Source organism: Colossoma macropomum, unplaced genomic scaffold (assembly GCF_904425465.1).
Source record: "Colossoma macropomum unplaced genomic scaffold, Colossoma_macropomum, whole genome shotgun sequence".
Classification (NCBI taxonomy): domain Eukaryota; kingdom Metazoa; phylum Chordata; class Actinopteri; order Characiformes; family Serrasalmidae; genus Colossoma; species Colossoma macropomum.
In genome coordinates, this window is record NW_023494791.1 from 8,391,012 (window position 1) to 8,408,564 (window position 17,553).

Consider the following 17,553-nt stretch of genomic DNA (forward strand, 5'->3'; position numbering starts at 1 on the left):
GACAGTTTGGGAATTTAGTGTAGTCTCATCTTCAGGGTTTGACCAAATCGGCTGTCGGTCAAATGTGATCTTAAAAGTGTCCATTTTCTGTTTGTGGCGATGTAAGTAAGTAAAAACGTTCAAATGGCTTGAGTGTCTTGCTTAGCAACGGTGTCTTAGCGGAGTGATAGTGTTTGTGGAAAACCTGTGATGTTATGGCGAAATATCAGCACGGTTAGAACGCTTCTCAACCAATCAGCTTGCGTGGCCGGAACTGACTGTTGTATAATAAATAATAATCATTATAATAACAATAGTGTTCTCATTTTTGATAATTGTGTAAAGTGTTTTGTAGAGAAAAATAGAAAAAACCTACACCCAGCCCTCTGTCTGCATAAACACCCCCCAGGTTTAGCCGTTTGCTGCGGTTATTTTACACACAGTTACCTGCATAAGAGGGTTCTGTTCCGGGCACAGGCCTAGAAATGGAAATTGTCTTACTCACCCAAGTAAGTTCCTGCATGTTTCTTGGTCACATAATGGACAAACATTTACATAGAAATGTTCCTTTAATGGAAGAGTTTACTTTTTATACATTTATGAAGCTCTTTGATTCTATAACATTACAGCCACTAACATGAGCTCAGTTTACTACCTTTTATCTGTCTGCTCTCTCTCATAGTTCACTGTCTAGAAGTAAAAAGCAGGGAATCATCCTGACTGTGATCTGATAACTGGCTGACGTTGTGAGGATGTGAGTCTCCTTATCCTCAGGGTCTTTATCCTAATCATATCCCTCCAATTAAAGGTGGTCTGCTTGTCTGCTGTTTACAGTGGATTAAACGTTGGATGAAATAAAGATTCGGCTTTCATTCCTTTGTGACTCATATTATTGATTCACAATGCGCTTAGCTAGCTTTAGCATTGGCATTAACACCTAAATCTATAAAGAGCCAGATTTTCTCCATCATTGCTTCCTCCCAGGATTCCTGCCTTTAGTCTGCGTAATGATAGTGTGCCTTTTAAATCATTTTTTTACCAATTGTTCAGGATTTTTAACTTGTTGCTTCCTTTCTTTCAGTCCTCATATATTTTTATGGAATACCTGTGCAAGTATAATTCCGATAATGCCTAAGGAAAGAGGAGCAGTAATGCTCAGCAACGCACATCTTTCGCCCTGAGCTCAGACCAGTCCGCTGCGCACACCCACACCAGCTGCTGGTGAGAGCTTAACTCTCTAGATCTCAGCGTGGCAGAATACAACAGCCCATTGCTTTAGTCCTGCAGGCATGTAGAAGAAGCCCATAGACAGCTTCACATTGTTTGGCCCTCTCCATGCTCTGATTGTTCTTACTTGTAATTTCTTTTGGAATTTTTTCTTTTCTTTTTTTTTATACGAAATGTATTGCTTAGGATCAGCAGTTAATGTTGGGCTATAATTAAGCTGTTGGGATTTCACTTGGGCCAAGTTGCTGGTCTTGGTACAGTCATTATTAGTCATTTTAAAAAGAGTTTTAAATGTACGTGCCGTCTGCTTGTATATTAAGAGCCCTGGGGGTGGAAGTGTCTGTTGCAAGTGCCATCTCACGATGCTGCCAAGACATGGAGGGACATTCATTGACTCATACAGTATGGGTCCTTATCTCTTTCCTGTCTCCTGCTCACTGTCTTGCTCTGTTTCCTTTCCCTAGGAGTTGGAGTCTTTCCAGTCTGTGACCAAAAAGTATGATTAAAAAAATAATGAATTCAAAATTGGACGACCCATTGTTCTTTGTTGTTGAGGATGTTGGATTTCATGACACATACACTATTTTATGTGAAATGTTTTTTATTTGCTCATTTTAGTCTTACTCATTGCAGATTTTATCAGTAATGAAAGTTTATTTTCTTTATCATGTTGTAGTTTTTTAAGTGTAGTATGTTTGTTTATTCAAAAACATACAAAAAACCAAATCTCTTTTTTTGGGGGGGTTTCCGTTTCATTTTTCAGCCAAGTGTGTCTTTACTTTTGGTCTCGTATTTGTCCAGAAATTTTAATTTTGGTGTGTCACTATGTTTTATGCACACAGAGATGCATTGATACCACTTTTTCTCTTCTGATACTGATACGTTATCCTTAAGTGTCAGCTGATACAGAGTACCGATACTGATACTAGCTCTGTCTGACCTAACTAACCTGTAAATCCTGATATTTATGCAATTACATATTTTAAAATATTTTACAGAAATTCTCAAGTCATTTATCTCATATGTGCCTCCCATTCCCTCGCACTTATATTTCCGAGTTTGATAATTACGGTCATTTACGCTGTCAGTAGCAGTGACTTGAAGTGTTTCTCTGGCTTGTTTGAAGCAGTGGGCAGCGAGACCCCGCTGCTTTGTGATACAGTTGTCCAACAGAGGCGAACCACGTGCAGGCGAGTGGACACACTAGCCTGGCTAGTGGGCTGCTAAAGGCTATCATTACACCATGAGTCTTACTTACAGTCCAAGTTAATGTTAGTCCAGGTTTTTATCGAAGGAGTGAATGTTATAAAAAGACAGTATAGAAGGAACCGCCAGACTTTGCCTTTAGCATAGCAGCATGCCAGCCAGGCTAGCGTGTCCACTTGCCTACTGCTTTGTGATACAGTTGACCGATGGAGGTGTATCACAGGTGTGCGAGTAGACAGACTAGCCTGGCCAGCGGGCAGCTATGCTGAAGACTAAATCAAGACTAAAGGCTGTCATTACGCCATGAGTCTGGCGGTTCCTTCCGTATTATCTTTTTCTAGTGTTCACTCTTCAGAAAACAACCTGGACTAACATTAACTCGGACTGGAGGTGACTAAACAGCAGTAGATGGGTTTTTACTGAAAGATGCCTGGCTCAGCCATGTAAGTAAGGGGCTTCCACTAACGTGTTTTTCCTACGAAATACTGGTTTTACAGATTTTGCCATAAGCGTTTTTACTGCTGCTTATCAACCCACATCGCCAACATGTTCATGTACTTTCCTTCTACTAGCATGTGTGCACTAGTCAGCGCGTATGCGTGTCAGTAATAGCTTTGTGATACTGTTCTTAAGTATTTTTATCCCCATGGCCGACACAGACACTGTGTTTAAAGTGCCAGTATTGGTGCTGAGACAGGGGTCTTTTTTTTGCACAGTTGCCCTGTGGATGAGGTTCTGCCTCTGTGTGTCTTCACTTTTGTTGGAAGATTAGGATGAGTACTCCTGGATGTGAGACAGTGCCTTTATTCACACAGACTGAGGCCTATTTTTGTCAGTCACATGTCTGCACTCATGTTACGAGCAGAGCGGTAATGTAAGTGATCCAGCGCTTAGGCTGACGTAGTGGAGCACTGCTGATACCGTCTGAGTGACCCTCTCTGTGAAAACAGAGAGTTCAGTTAAGCTGCGCGAGGTTACGGTGCGTTTATATTGGTCGGGCACGGCAGTAAACTGTAACAGATCTGATTCGTTTTCTGTGGCGTCAGACGGAGCGTGATTGGACAGGCACGTTGAATTTGGGCAATGTGAAGCATCAGAAATATTGAGCTGAGCTGAATGTTATGCAGATCAGAAGGCAGGTGGTGTTTGCATCACTATTGTCTGTAACTCAATGTATGAAACATTTATTGCACTTATCACATGTTGCGGTTCCTGCAATCCATGACAAACAATAACAATACTAAAACCCATATATTCACACACTACTGTTGTCCCTTTAAGATTCAAAGTGGGAAGATATTTGGTTGGATGTCAATGTTTTGATTGATGTTGATTGCAATAATTAATCAAGTTCAGTTTCAACATCCCAAACTGTTACAACTGTATCAGCATAATGGAAAATATTAATTTCATGATGTACTACTCCAGAAACTCTAAACATTGCATACATTCTGACTTGGTAAGATTTCTTTTGGATTTTGCAGGCTCTCAACTGTGTTCACTGACCTTGCCATGCAGGAAGTAGGCATGTGCTGATATAAACATTTTATATCCTAATAATTACCTTACTTTTTGTCATGGTTTACAATATGATGATGATGATGATGATGATGATGATATATTTAATACAAAAAAAAACACATTTTAAGCTAAACAAAAAATGTTCTGTATGTCATTTATTTATTTTTTTTAAACAGCAGTACCAGACAGGTGATGAGGATGTGTGTTCCAAAAAAAGGTAGGGCTGTAGACGTACCTTTTAAGGTGACAGCACTGATGTTGCACAGAAATATAGCGACAGACAGAGAAATCTTTTTAAGTTTTGTTATTCAGAAATAGCCACAGGAAGTCGGTAGGTGTTCATGTCAGATGAGGATGCTTCAGGTTAGTTAATAGGGTAACTAGAGCCAGCAGCCCTGGATGCTGATGGACTTGTTGTCCTCTCCACGAGGTCTTTTCTCCTCAGCAGACAATGTGTTATATGTTATAAGTATAATATAATGCACATAATTACTTGCAAACTTGGCACATTTTACAGTCCTGTTAAAACAAAAAACAAAAGTTTCACTGTATTACTAGCCAGTATATTTTCTCCCATCTTTCTGTAATGAGACAATGAATGCTCTTTCAGTATTACTGGCACCTTGATTGGTTAACTGAGTACTTGAATACCCGTTCACATCCTTAATAGGTGGTTATATATGTGCAATAAAATATCATTAAAAATAAAAGTTGTACTCTCTTAGCGTCGACCTTATCATGGCAAGTTTGATTCCCAGCGATGCCACAGACAGAATTGTCCCCTCTCTCTCTCTCTCTCTCTCTCTCTCTCTCTCTCTCTCTCTCTCTCTCTCTCTCTCTCTCTCTCTCTCTCTCAGAATGGGTAGGATGGTTCTGGTGGTTTGTAACACAACTTTCTGCTTTGCTGCAGCTGTGCTCACTATTGTTTACATCAGCATTTCTGATCAAGGCAGCTAGGGAACGTAACACATGATCGGCATGTGACCTTGACCAGTTTATTAAAAGCAGAACTGCTCTGTCTTTTTAAAAATTCTGCAACTGTAGGGTCTGGGAAATATGACAGTATTTATCGTTATTGTGATAAATTTCATCACAGTTTGTTTTTTCTGAGCATATCGTAGATTTCTTCAGTACTCAGAAAACCTTCCTTGCATGGTTGATTACAACGAAAGCGTAGTTATTCTTGCTTAATTGAATGAAGTGCAGTGCAGCATGTGAAATATGTGAGTACATATAACTGAATTCATAGTTTCTGGTAGTATCTTTTAAATGAGACAATGCTTTGTGTATTACAAGAAGTAAAAATTGTGACATATTGTATATCATGCCATCACGATATTGTCCACCTCTACGCAACTGCACTAATATTGCAGTATACCACATTACCAAATACCAGCACGTCTAGCCAAACTAATGTAAATACACCATTAGTTGTGGACAGGGTGTTTGCTCATTGCCTGTTGTGCTCTCTACGTCAGGTGTTTCCAGTCTTATCCGAAAAAATTTGGAATGAAAACCTGCGGCCACACTGGCCCTTTGTGGGCAAGATTGGACACCCCTGCTCTAAGTGCAGGTTGTTTATCTTTAAGTGTGGTCTCACTGGCCCTATCCCACTCTTGCAGCATTGCTACCTGAAGATTTCTGCAGATATCCAAGGATTGCCATTGGCTTCAGCCTTTTTCAGCGACTTTACAGGTTGCACATTATGGCGCATCCTCTCCCAGGAGCTGTGAGTCACACGTGAGGGGACCGAAAAGAGCCGCTTCAGCAATGTTTCAGCCTCCCCCAAGAACACACAGCCAGAGGTCATCCACTATTAAGAAACGTAAAGTGATTACAAATCTCTTTCATTGTTGGGCTGCCATTTCTGTCCTGCTGGAATACACGCACGCACGCATCTGGCTCATTTGTGCACATTTACACTATCATCTTTTGGTGCACATGATACACATGGAAATGAACGGTTGTCGTGTTCGATGTGCTTTGGCCCAGCTCCTGCATTTCCAGCGATAGAGCTGAGAGTAGGCTGTCTTGGCAGTGGGCTGTTCTCTATAGGAATTGCTTAAGTCACTGCAGCCTTTTCCATAGCAGCTGATGAGTGCGTCCTCGAATGGTGTGTCTTGCAGTAACCTAGCCAAATCCATCGTCCGAACACTGCTCACTAAAATGATCTCTTTATGTGGTGATAGTGTCTGTTGGAAATTGAAACCCCTTATTTCTAATATATTGTGCCTCTTCTCTGTCTCTGTAGTGGGAGTACCGAGTACCTCTGGAGTGGATGTTTCAACATGCCTGGAATAGATTTCTCTGCTATGCCTGGATTGCGGGAATAAATTAATACCTGAGATAGCTTCACTCAAAGTAAGCTTGGCCAAAACATTCACGTTGGTATTGGATTCAGATGATGGAGTTGACGTCATCATTGATTAAGCCTATGACTTGTGTATGTGCTTTGCTGCTTGTGTTTGAGGAGATGTTCAGGGGGGATTTCACTGATGTTGCAGTGTCATTTTCAGTACTATTTGCTCATATACAGGTTAGTGATGTGCATTCTGACTAATATTTGTATATCTGTAAGAGATCATGGGCTGATATTTGGTTAAACCCAAAGAAGGAGGAAAAAACTGCAAGAATATTTCAGATGAAATTACTGTAAGGTTGTGCGCTTACCTTTTTAAGGGGACAGCACTGGTGTTATACAAAAATGTATGATCACACAGAGTATACATTTCAAACTAGGGGTACGGGAAAAAATTGATTGTTATATGCATCGCGATGCTGACGTGAACGATTCTGAATCGATTCACAAAAGTCAACAATCGATTTTCTAAATATTTAATTTATAACGTAATGTTGACGGAACACAAAGGGCGGAACTTGGAAGTGGGTAAGTGCAGCGCCCGGACAGTCTGTGGCGGCACATAACAAAAACACTACTGGATGAGCGAGAAATCCGACCGGCTCCCTCTGCATTAAAAGCCAGGTTAGATCAGGAGTCACAACCCAAATGTTAAGAAGATCCATTTTGTCCTTTCAACAAAAATCAAACAATGTTGGGAGTCCAGTATGTGTCAGTATGTGCTAGTATAGGCTAAACGATATAAACAAGAGCACAGATTTACTTTGCTGTGCTTTAAGCTTTAGCTGTAGCCGCTTTCCTCCCATCTCAGCCAGAAAACTTTGCTCAAAAGTAGATCTGTTTATTGTAAAATGTCTCTCAGCGCTTGGCTGTCTTACGAGGCTGAAGTCGCTTCTTATTCGCCAGCTTCTTGTTTTGAATTTTCCCGTTCCACCTTAAATTCTGACTGAGGCGCCGAATGTAAATGCAGCACCATTTAAGGTGGACTGGGGAAAATTCGAAAGAGAAGTGATTTCATCTTCGCAACGTTTTAGTGTTTTGACAGTCTCTCGTTGCAGATTTAACGTTCCAGGAAACCAACTGCGCTGCGTATAAATGCGAATAACGTATCGCTGCTATGTGACCTGCAGTCTGCACGCCAGTTCTCAGTCGTTGAGAACCACGGCTTACACGCTATGGTGCACACGACCTGTCTAGAAGATATTTTACTGACACAGCGATTCTGCCCTTTCTCTACAACAAGACCAAAACCGAAGTTATGAAATCACTAACGAAAATGGGCCGGACGGCTGTAACATGTGCTGCGGGAACATCCATCACCACTGGATCTTATTTCACCGTAATTGCGCATTTTATCTTAGATGAGTGGCAGCAGCATCTCACGTGCTCCAAAAGCAGTGAATGAGAGCCTTCTAGTTCACTTGCCACATCACTTCCATTTGTTTTATTAATAAAAGATATTGGAAGTAAATTCATTATGGATCATTACAAATACTTTGCTTTAAAGTACCAAGTCCTCAGACAGTGAGAAAATAGAAATGATGTATAGAGAAAAAAAAAGATGCATCGAGATGCATTGATAATCGTTTTATAATCACATCGCAGCCCTCTGAATCGTAATCGAATCGTGAGGTGCCTAGAGATTCCCACCCCTATTTCAAACCATGTTTTATTATTCAAAAACAGGTGAGGGAGGTCGGTAGGTTTAGGTCTTGGATGGGTGACATAATGGAGGCTGCCTCAGATGAGCTAATGGGCTAAAACTACAGCTAACCGGTCGTGCACTGGATGCTGATGCAAACTCATCGTCTTCTACAGGTGTTTTTTTTCCCTCTTTAGTGGACAGTGTGCCAGCATGTGCCAAATATTTTAACTATTTCTGGACCGAATGTCAGCCTGGCCTATTTAACGACAAACGCTGTGCTGTCTCAACATTCTCAGTCACCTCCTTACCCAGGATTATTGCAGATTGTGAATGTCTTAAAGTAGATATTGAAAATTTCTGCTCATAAAATGTCTGAAAGTGTCTTAATTTTTACTGTTAGAGATATTAATTTAGGGATGTCTGATCCCTGTGTATTTTAATGGGTCAGATATCTGCAGAAATATAAGTCAGATCCATTTCGAGTTCTTTATTTTTGCACTCTTGTTTACTCCACTGTCTGAGAGGTGGCATAATCAGGTATTATCTACAGCCTGCAGCAGTGAGGACCGTTTTCAGAACGTAAAAAAGTGGTTAAATGTCTACCTTACTGAACTAGTTTAAAGAGGAATCCTAAAATTCATAGTATCTGCAGCTACAGTGATTCCACTTTGTTTAAACTAACCAATTTTTATCAAAACAGGAAAAAAAAAGAATCAGGGCACGCTTAATGAAATTATTAGAAGGTATCAAAGGTATCAAAAGCAGGTATTTTGCAACAACCCTGTTAACAACGCATATGCATGTCAATGGACATTTTGGAGTAGCAAAGTATAAAATAACATATTTGCAAATACAAGCCAACTTTGTCATTTTACAGTTATCTTAAAACATAAAATCTGGGTTTGACTGAATTTTTGGTCTGTATATTTTCTCTGTCTTCCAGTAATGAAACACAACAAATACCCGAATAGTGATTTCAGTATTTGATCACTGGCACCTTGAATGGATGACAGACTACTTAAGTACCTATGCACATCCCTAATGCAAGTATACATTCATGTAGTGTTTTGAAGAAAAATGGTCATAATTAAATTTACTGTTGTCTTCACAATGTTAGTGATCAGAACCAGGATTCTGCAGTGCAAATGTAGCTGTTTTGTTCATATAAGCAACCACTAAAGGCTACATATGTCTTCTAGTTTCTAATATATATTGTTGATAATGCTGAAATGGTGGTACATCAGTAAAAACTTTACCTCTGAGTTAGTGAAATATGAAATTTAGAAAAAATGTAAACTGTGGATAACCCAACTCAGTAACCGCATTTAATTCAAGTGAGACTGGCTGTGTAAGTGGACAGGCTGCTGGTGACTCTGCCCTCAGCCTATGGGGTGAGAAATACAATAAGTTGACTAAAAGCAATAAAAGAAAAAAAAGTCCATACTGGATTAGAAGTGTCTGTGTCCAATATTCTCTGAGGTCTCGGAGGGTTTTGCAGCTGACAACTCATATGAAGCCGAGCTGGTAAAACTTTGCCAAGCTCGTGGGGGCTTGCTGGTGATATTGGAGTTGTGATGAAAGAGGCACAGCCTCATTTGGGGCCCCACTGGTGCCTGTATGGGAATTTGTGTTAGCGTTCCTTCACAGTGCCCCACTGTGCGGCTCAGGGTGCGCCGGGACAGTGAAGAATCCACTGTAAACCAGACGCAGGAAACTGGGAGGGGGGGGCTGCATGGGTTAGGAGTTATGAGAGGGACCCCTGCAGGGACATACTGGCATGCTGAATTTCAGCGCTAACTTAATAAGAGCTGAAGCGGACCAGATTTCCCAGTGTCCTTGTTCCTCTGCTGTTTTCCGTCTGGAAGAATAACAGCAGTGACAGTGACAGATGAGCAAAATCCCAGATTGGAGTTTGTGGTTCGTCTGCAAGCCAAACATATTTTGTATTTTATTTATTTATTTTTTTACTGGTTGTTTAAAGCCACGGACGGGTGGTGAGGGGGTGGAACTAGATCCTGAACATTTGAATAAACACATGCAAAAGTGGAAACAGGAAATCCTGCCACAACATAGAGAGATAAGCGGAGCAAATTTGGCCTCAGGATTCAAAACAGCTCAGAGCCGAGGAGGATTTGGTGCCTCGCTTTAAAATTTTCACAGACGGTCTTGACAGGACGGTCTTGGCAACAGATATTTTGTTGCAACAGGTATTTTGCCACCTCCGGGAAAGGGAATATGCTGTGTATCTACTGCCTCAGGAAGCATTCAGCAGTCCTCACTGCTTAGCTGTCCAACTCCCACTTTCACACACCGTAAAGCTCAGTTCAAGGAAGAAAGCTAGACAGTGTTTCTATACCAGAATATCAGTACAATAACGTCACTTTATTGTAAGAGTGGTTCCACCGTTCTCCAGAAGCCCTTTTCTTATCTGCTGTGTGTATGATTTTGTATATACTCCTAAAAATAAAAGTATCAACAAATAAAGGTATGAAACTGTCACTGGGGCAGTACCCCTCCTGTCACTGGGGTGGGACCCTCAAGGGTACATCTCAGCACCTTTAGTCGGGGAAAATAACTGTACCATAATCCATTGAAATTATGTTTTCCTAAATTATGTTGACTCCACACACCCCGTCTCGTCTCCAGGCTTTTTATTTTACTGTTCTGTTTTAAAACTTTTCACTGGAAAAAAAAAGGTACACAGTTGGACCTTAAAACCACCTTTTGAGGGAACATTTACATTGTTTGTACCTTGATGAACAAAAAATGTACCTGCACAGAACCTTTATTTCTCACAGTGAAAAATGTGGTTTTTGCCTATATGTTGGTATGAAGTGAACATTCTTGTGGTCGGAATGGCCAAGAGCCGTGCGCATGATGTCGTGATAAGCATTTTTAATAGTTGTGTAGCAATGATTCAAAATGTTCTCTTCTCTTGTGGCACAGGTGACATGCTGTCTGTATTTGGGCATTTCCTTCGTTAGGTTTGCATTGTTAAAAGTCTCCAAAATGATGAGTAGCCAGTCCGGATTCTCTCTTTCTACGTTCAGCTATCTGATCAGCCATCAGTTTCTACACATTGCATCGTTTCTAGGTACATCTGGCGGATTATAAAGTGTCCAAAATGAAAGAAGAAAACTCTCTGGGAGACTAGAATGGTTTGCAGTTGATGGAAAGTGACTCTAGATGAGAATTGCATGATTTTAACAGTACTGTGATGTTTTTACACCATAGAAGCAGATTCCTCCTCCCCTGGTTTTTGCCTGTGCAGCTGGAAGCCAGGTTAGGTGCATTGCGCTGTCTGATGTTAGTTCAGAAAGCCTGGACTCTGTAAACAACAAGGGCAGATGAGGTCTAGAAGTCCTTGTTGGTTTTGTTTAGCAGAAATAGATCCATTTTGTTGCATAGCGATCGCAGATTGGAGAGGAATAAAGACGATAAAGGTGAACGAAACCCATGCTGCCTCAGTCATACGAGTGCTCCTGCCTTGCCTCGTCGCCAGTTTGAACAAAGTCATCGTGCCCGTTGTGAGGATTTCCAAAAACTCTGAAGGTTTTTGAATAAACTCAGGAATGATATCAGGTGAAACGTTGTCCCTGATGGTCAGTAACTGTTCTCTGCTCTGACTGGCCGAGTTTGAAGTACAAAAGATGACATTAACAAACAAAAACAAACACTGTGACATGTAATTGTACTATGACATTTTGTTATCGGTAGCAGCAGCATTCAACTACAGTGCGAGCCAACTCACCTGCCTCATCTATGTTATTTCCATCATAAAATTGCAACACACACGGCCGAACTCGTCGAAATTTGGCGTGTGAATCCACTCGTGCATCCCTAGTTATATACCAGTTAAAGGCTGTTCTTCAAACCATATGTCTGTGCCGTTTTTAAGAGTGTATATGTTTGCTTTAGGTCCACAATTGGTGGACAACACAGTCAACGTTGTGGATTTTTATTTTCAGCATGCTCTGCAAGTTCATATAAAGCCATCAGTTATTTTGACAGATTATAGTGCATGACAGGAAGTGATGGAAGTGATATGGCCTACATTGTTTCGTAGCACCTTAAAAGAAGAACGTGCTTGTCGCACCGACAAAACACTTGAATTACAACCAAAAGATAACATAAGTTAGATAGTTAATTAGTAATACTTGGTCAGTTTAGAAATAATCACTGGTTGCGACACAGCTCAATGCTCTAAGCTTGCTAGCCAGACATGTTTTAGTAGGCAAAGCAAACTCTGTGTCTGCGGGAGAGGAGTGTTATTCAGAGGAGTGTGATTCAGTTGTTGCTTATGCAGTTCTTCTCAGTTTAAATTGGCGTCTCCAACCATGCAGTTCCCTCACCATCCCAGTTTTCTCTGCATGTTCTTCTGGAACTCTCCAAACAAACCCTGCAGTGCTCCTGCTTGTTCCTGATTGCTGAAGTGAGAAGCTGGAAAACACTTGTTTTTTTCCACTTATTCTGTGTTCGCTTCCCTGTTTTCTGCTACAGCAAAAGGTCAAAGAGCTCAGAAAATGAGCTGAATAAGAGTGAAGATGAAATATGTCCCTCTCTGTGGCTGCCCCTCCTGCAGCCCACCAGTCTAAAGTGTATGGCTGGCTCGCGCTGGCATCTCTTTAGGACTCTTCCATCACAAGCTGTTGTAACATCTGTTGAATAACCGCAGTAAATCGTCCTCCCTGTGCCGAGCGTGAGCCATGAAATCGCTGCTTCTTTCCAAAGAGCCTGGAGGTGAAGGGGGGAAATGGTCAGAGCGGGAAAGAGCTGAAGGCAACACTGGGCTGAAGGCAGGTGTCTGTATGTGTCTCTCTCTGTAGGTTCGTTCACCAGTGAGTTAATGAAAGGGAAATATTACTTCACGCTTCACTTGGCGTCTCCATCTGTCCTCAGGCCTGACGTGCCTCTGCGCTTTACGCAGGTGTATCTGCTTCCCTTGACTGCCTCTTTGAATGGCATTATGGCTCATCTCTGCCTTCTCTTTCTTACCACATGCTGACCCAACCTGCAAGGCTATTGCTGCTCTCTTGCTCTAATTGCCCTGTAAATAAATGTAAGATCACTGGCGCCGTAATGAGCTCATTCTCTGCTTCTCGCCACGCTTAACTAATACAGAGCTAATGACCTTTTACTTTGTCTAAATGTTGCCAGCTCCCAGCATGGCTGGCTTTTTGATTTTGACCACATGACCACGCTGTGTATCCTTTTTAGTTTTCCTGAATTCATTACTCTTATTTATTTCCTTATCAGATACGTTTTCCTGCTGACCATTCTTGGTTTTTTGGACCAGTGGCACTAACTATCTTTGTACATACATCATTGCATAGTACAGTGCAAAAGTCAGACCACTCTTAAGACGAGTAATATCATTTTTCAGTAGATGTTTCCGAGAAGATTAGATAGAAGATAATCCACTTGCATAAGGAGCTCCTAACAAACCTGCAAGTCGACCACCAAAACCATCCTCACCAGATAAATGACACTTAAAGCTTTCATCTTTGAGAGAGAGGAGAAAGTCAAGCTGCTTCAGATCTGAAAACATCCACAGGTGTTTCTGTCCATCCTTCCACTGTGAGAAGACGACTCAGCGCTGTGGGTCTGAAAGGATGTGTAGATGTCAAGAAGACCTTACTGAAAAAAAGGAAATGGAAGAAAAGAAGATAAATCGCACTAGTTCTTTAGTTGTTGTTATTATTGTTATTATTATTATTATTATTGTTATTATTAAGCTTACTATGCCCCTACTTTTCTTAGTGTTTTGTGCCAGAGTGGTAATTCATACTAAAAAAAGTCCTTTTTTCTGCAGATGTGGAATGTAAATGAATGCTTATTAATTTAAGTGACACATGTTTGCGTTTCAGAGTCAGCATCACAGAAACAATGGTGACATATTGACATATTGCTATGCTGGAATTTAGCGGCTGGCCTGACTCTCTCTCTTCCAAAGACAGGTTATGTAGCTCGCTCTGGAACTCTGACCAACAGTCTGGTTACATTTAAGTATCTCGGATTTTCTCATGTTTTTTTGGGATTTTATTTCAGCAGTGTTTTATTAGTCACTTGATCAGATTATAATTGGAGAGCTCTGTTACTTACCTAAACGCTTGATTCAGACCTTTTAAGAACAAGTGGAAATGGTTAATTTTCTTTGGTGCAGTAATGCACTTCTCCCTGTGATGAATTGCCTACATGGCTACCGCAGACAGCAGATTCATTTCTAAGATTTCTGTAATTGTTTTGCAAGCTGTCGTGCAACACTTTGATTGGAGAGGTATTGTCAGTAGTGATTAGTCCTGATTGCAGCGCATTTTCTGCCCATTTTTGGTATAATTTTCCAGCTCGGCTGAAGATGAAGAAGCGCAGACTTTCAGATGTAGCTCTGGATCTATCTGTGGAAACACACTTGAAGCGGACTGAACAGTACTTTGGATTATTTTAGTATTGTAGACTGTTTGTAATAGCTGCTTTGATGTCGCTTAAGGCTTGTGTGGCTACGTTTGAGGCTTCATCCTGAAAATATTACATCGACAGATCTTTTAATGTGGTCCAACGTCTCTGCTCTCTTCTCCCTGTAGTAGAAATTGATTTAGTCCATTTCACGTGGCTTACGTGAGTAGCGTTCGACATGTCTCCCGCTGCTTTCCCGCCTCGTTCCGGAGTGTGTGTTTCATTGCCAGTGCTGGCTTTCAGCTTTTTTGCTTTAGTGCCTTGGATGCTTATGAAGAGACCATTTAGCTGCAGTGTGGCAGGTAGCTGACTGAAATGAGGATGGCAATACTGTTTCCTCCCTCCTACCAGCTCTGTTGTCTCTCTCAGGTTTTTATTATTGCTTCTCATGCTGTGTAATTGCATTGTTCCCTTGCAGGGCCCCACTGGTTCAGGATAGGAGGGAACTGTCAGAGGTGCTATGCAAATGGGTTATAAAATTGCTCAGGGGGAGAGGTTTAGGGGGTGTGGTGGGGGTTAGCTTTTCTGAAAACCTGACTGTACCTGTTGCCTTCCTCTTTAGATCCGGTTTGTCCACCCTCCATCCTTGGCACTCTGTATTAACCCATTTAGATCCAGTGGCTAAGTTTAGTATGATGAGGAAAAAAATCTATAAATCTTGTTCTGATTCGTTTGAAATGTTCATTTTTTAGTTATGCCTTGGATGAACATATAACACTGCTATTTCAAAGACATGTAAATTTCACATTTTTATTCAATGTTTTGTTAGTCTTTAGTCTTTTGTGACTTAAAAATTGAATTGTTAAAGCTGCACCAAGATTTATATATGATATAAAAGTCAGAGTTGTTGGTTTGAATTTCACAGAACTTTTTCAGACCATATCATACGTCTTTATGCATCAACATCACATGCACAGCTTAGGGAAAAAAAGGTCCGGCCTGGTATTAAATGCAGAGTCAGCATAATACTGATGAAGATACAATGACAATAGTAGATAATTCACTCACATCCTCAGAAGACACGTCCATCACCTAGTTTTGACTGTGTTCTCTTTGAATGCTCTTTCAGTTTGTATTCAGTCATCAGATTCGTCCACTCCGGAAGGAAGTTCAAAGCACAACCCACATTACAAAGTGTTTTCTACTGCATAATATGTGCAATTACACATTTCCACCATGGAGGATCCCCAAAGCTTACATATTATAGCTTTAAATGATGTCTAAATGAGGTGTAAACTCAGGCGGTTCAAGTTCAGATATATATATATATATATATATATATATATATATATATATATATATATATATATATACACGTGCGTACATACATATACACCAATCAGGCATAACATTATTACCACCTCCTTGTTTCTACACTCATTGTCCATTTTATCAGCTCCACTTACTATATAGGTGCACTTTGTAGTTCTACAGTTACAGACTGTAGTCCATCTGTTTCTCTGCATACTTTGTTAGCCCCCAAAACAAGTGTGTTATTGTGTGTTGTCCTGGTCTGAGTAAATCAGACACAGCAGTGAGTGGACACAATTTTTAAAAACTCCAGCAGCACTGCTGTGTCTGATCCACTCATACCAGCACAACACACACTAACACACCACCATCACATCAGTGTTATGTATGTGTGTGTGTGTTTTTCCCTTTTTTCTGGGCCAAATAGGTTATTGGTTTATTGAGGACACAGATAAATGATAATTGGCGCCAACATTCATTTACAATAAATTGGATGTTTGCAGTGTGGAAGAATGCAAGAATGCAGCTCGTAACAACTTATTCAGTCAACATCACAATAAACTGCTTTGAGCTTTAGACATTATAGGCTGCAAAAATAGTAACATAAACATTTGTTATCTTTAAGATTAACAGATAGATAATAGTGTTTTAATAGTCAGTGATGTTTGTAAGATTAATGAGGCTCAAAAAAGGGACTCAAACTTTTAATAAAATTATACAAACATATCTGCATAGTTGATGTGAAAAATATATGTAGTATGAGTAGGGCTGGGCGATAAAACGATAACGATAATTATCGCGATATAACTTTTCCTCGATAGAGCGATACGACATGTTCGATAAATGTTCGATATAATACACCACTCTCGCACTTCCACGTTCAGCGAAAGCCTTTGTGGCGTTTTCTACTACAAGGAAAGCGACACTACTCTGCTGTCGCCAGGAGAGGGCGCACTTCCGAGTTTTTCTACATGATTAGAGAGGGGGCCACGAGTAAAATGAGTCGTTAGCAACGGCTGAAACGCAGAGTTATACATTCCCTGTTTGACCGGAGCGACAGGCGACCTGTTCTCCTGTGACCGAGTGTGAGTGACGAGATCAGTGGAGTAACTATACTGTCCTACAGCGAACTCACCTCTTTCTGTACATCCTAACAACTTTAGCAGCGTTAAATCACAATCCTCACAACTACAGCACTGTTACAGCGCTCGGACAGTCGTAATTTAGTATTAGTGCATTCCCAAGCAACGAAAGTGAAGGAAAGAAGTGGGTTCATGTAAATTACAGCCCTGATTTAAACTAAAGTAAACTGAGGAAGCTGTGAGGCATTGGAGAGCGCTACGCTATCTTTCCAGGCTAGCTGTTTTTAGCAGCTGGCTAACTTGAAGCAGTGCACTGTCACTCACACAACACGGAGAACTGATGATACTGTAGATCAAACACGACACAAAAGCACTGCTTTCAGTTTAAACGTACCTAAAAGGAGGACTCCGTTTGTCTGGTGTTGATATTTTGCGGTTCACCCCTTAAACTACTACGATAGTATAGAGAAATCCAGTCGTCGCTTCTGGTGTCTGAATACTGTGATGTCATTTGTAGCGGGGTAGCCGAGCGCTCGGCACCAGCTAAAATAATCTGTTTTCTTTCTTAAATTATGACTGTTACAAAATAGCTGTGCTTTTCCAGCTGGCAAAAAACAGCTCACCAGACACTCTCTCCCACTCTCCCATGACAGATTTGTGAAATGTTCCACTGTTTGGCGAGTGTTCGTCATGTATCCTCATAAAGGATAGTTTAAAACACGATATCGATATCGAACGATATGAATTTTGTTTATCGTGATAACATTTTTGGCCATATCGCCCAGCTCTAAGTATGAGTCACTGACAGGGTTGAAAGAGCTTGTATTGGA

The 17,553-nt window shown here is 40.8% G+C and overlaps 1 protein-coding gene across 3 annotated transcripts in view; it reads left to right on the forward strand.

Annotated features, from left to right (window-relative positions):
• Nucleotides 1–17,553, forward strand: part of tjap1 (tight junction associated protein 1 (peripheral)) — a 136,046-nt gene that overhangs the window by 47,267 nt on the left and 71,226 nt on the right. For 2 of the 3 annotated variants that reach the window (XM_036573771.1, XM_036573770.1), the window contains one exon: nt 6,185–6,294. The exons of the other annotated variant lie outside the window; for it this stretch is intronic. The gene's annotated coding sequence lies outside the window, so the exon portion shown is untranslated. The remainder of the gene's footprint in view (nt 1–6,184; nt 6,295–17,553) is intronic. 3 annotated transcript variants of the gene reach the window in all.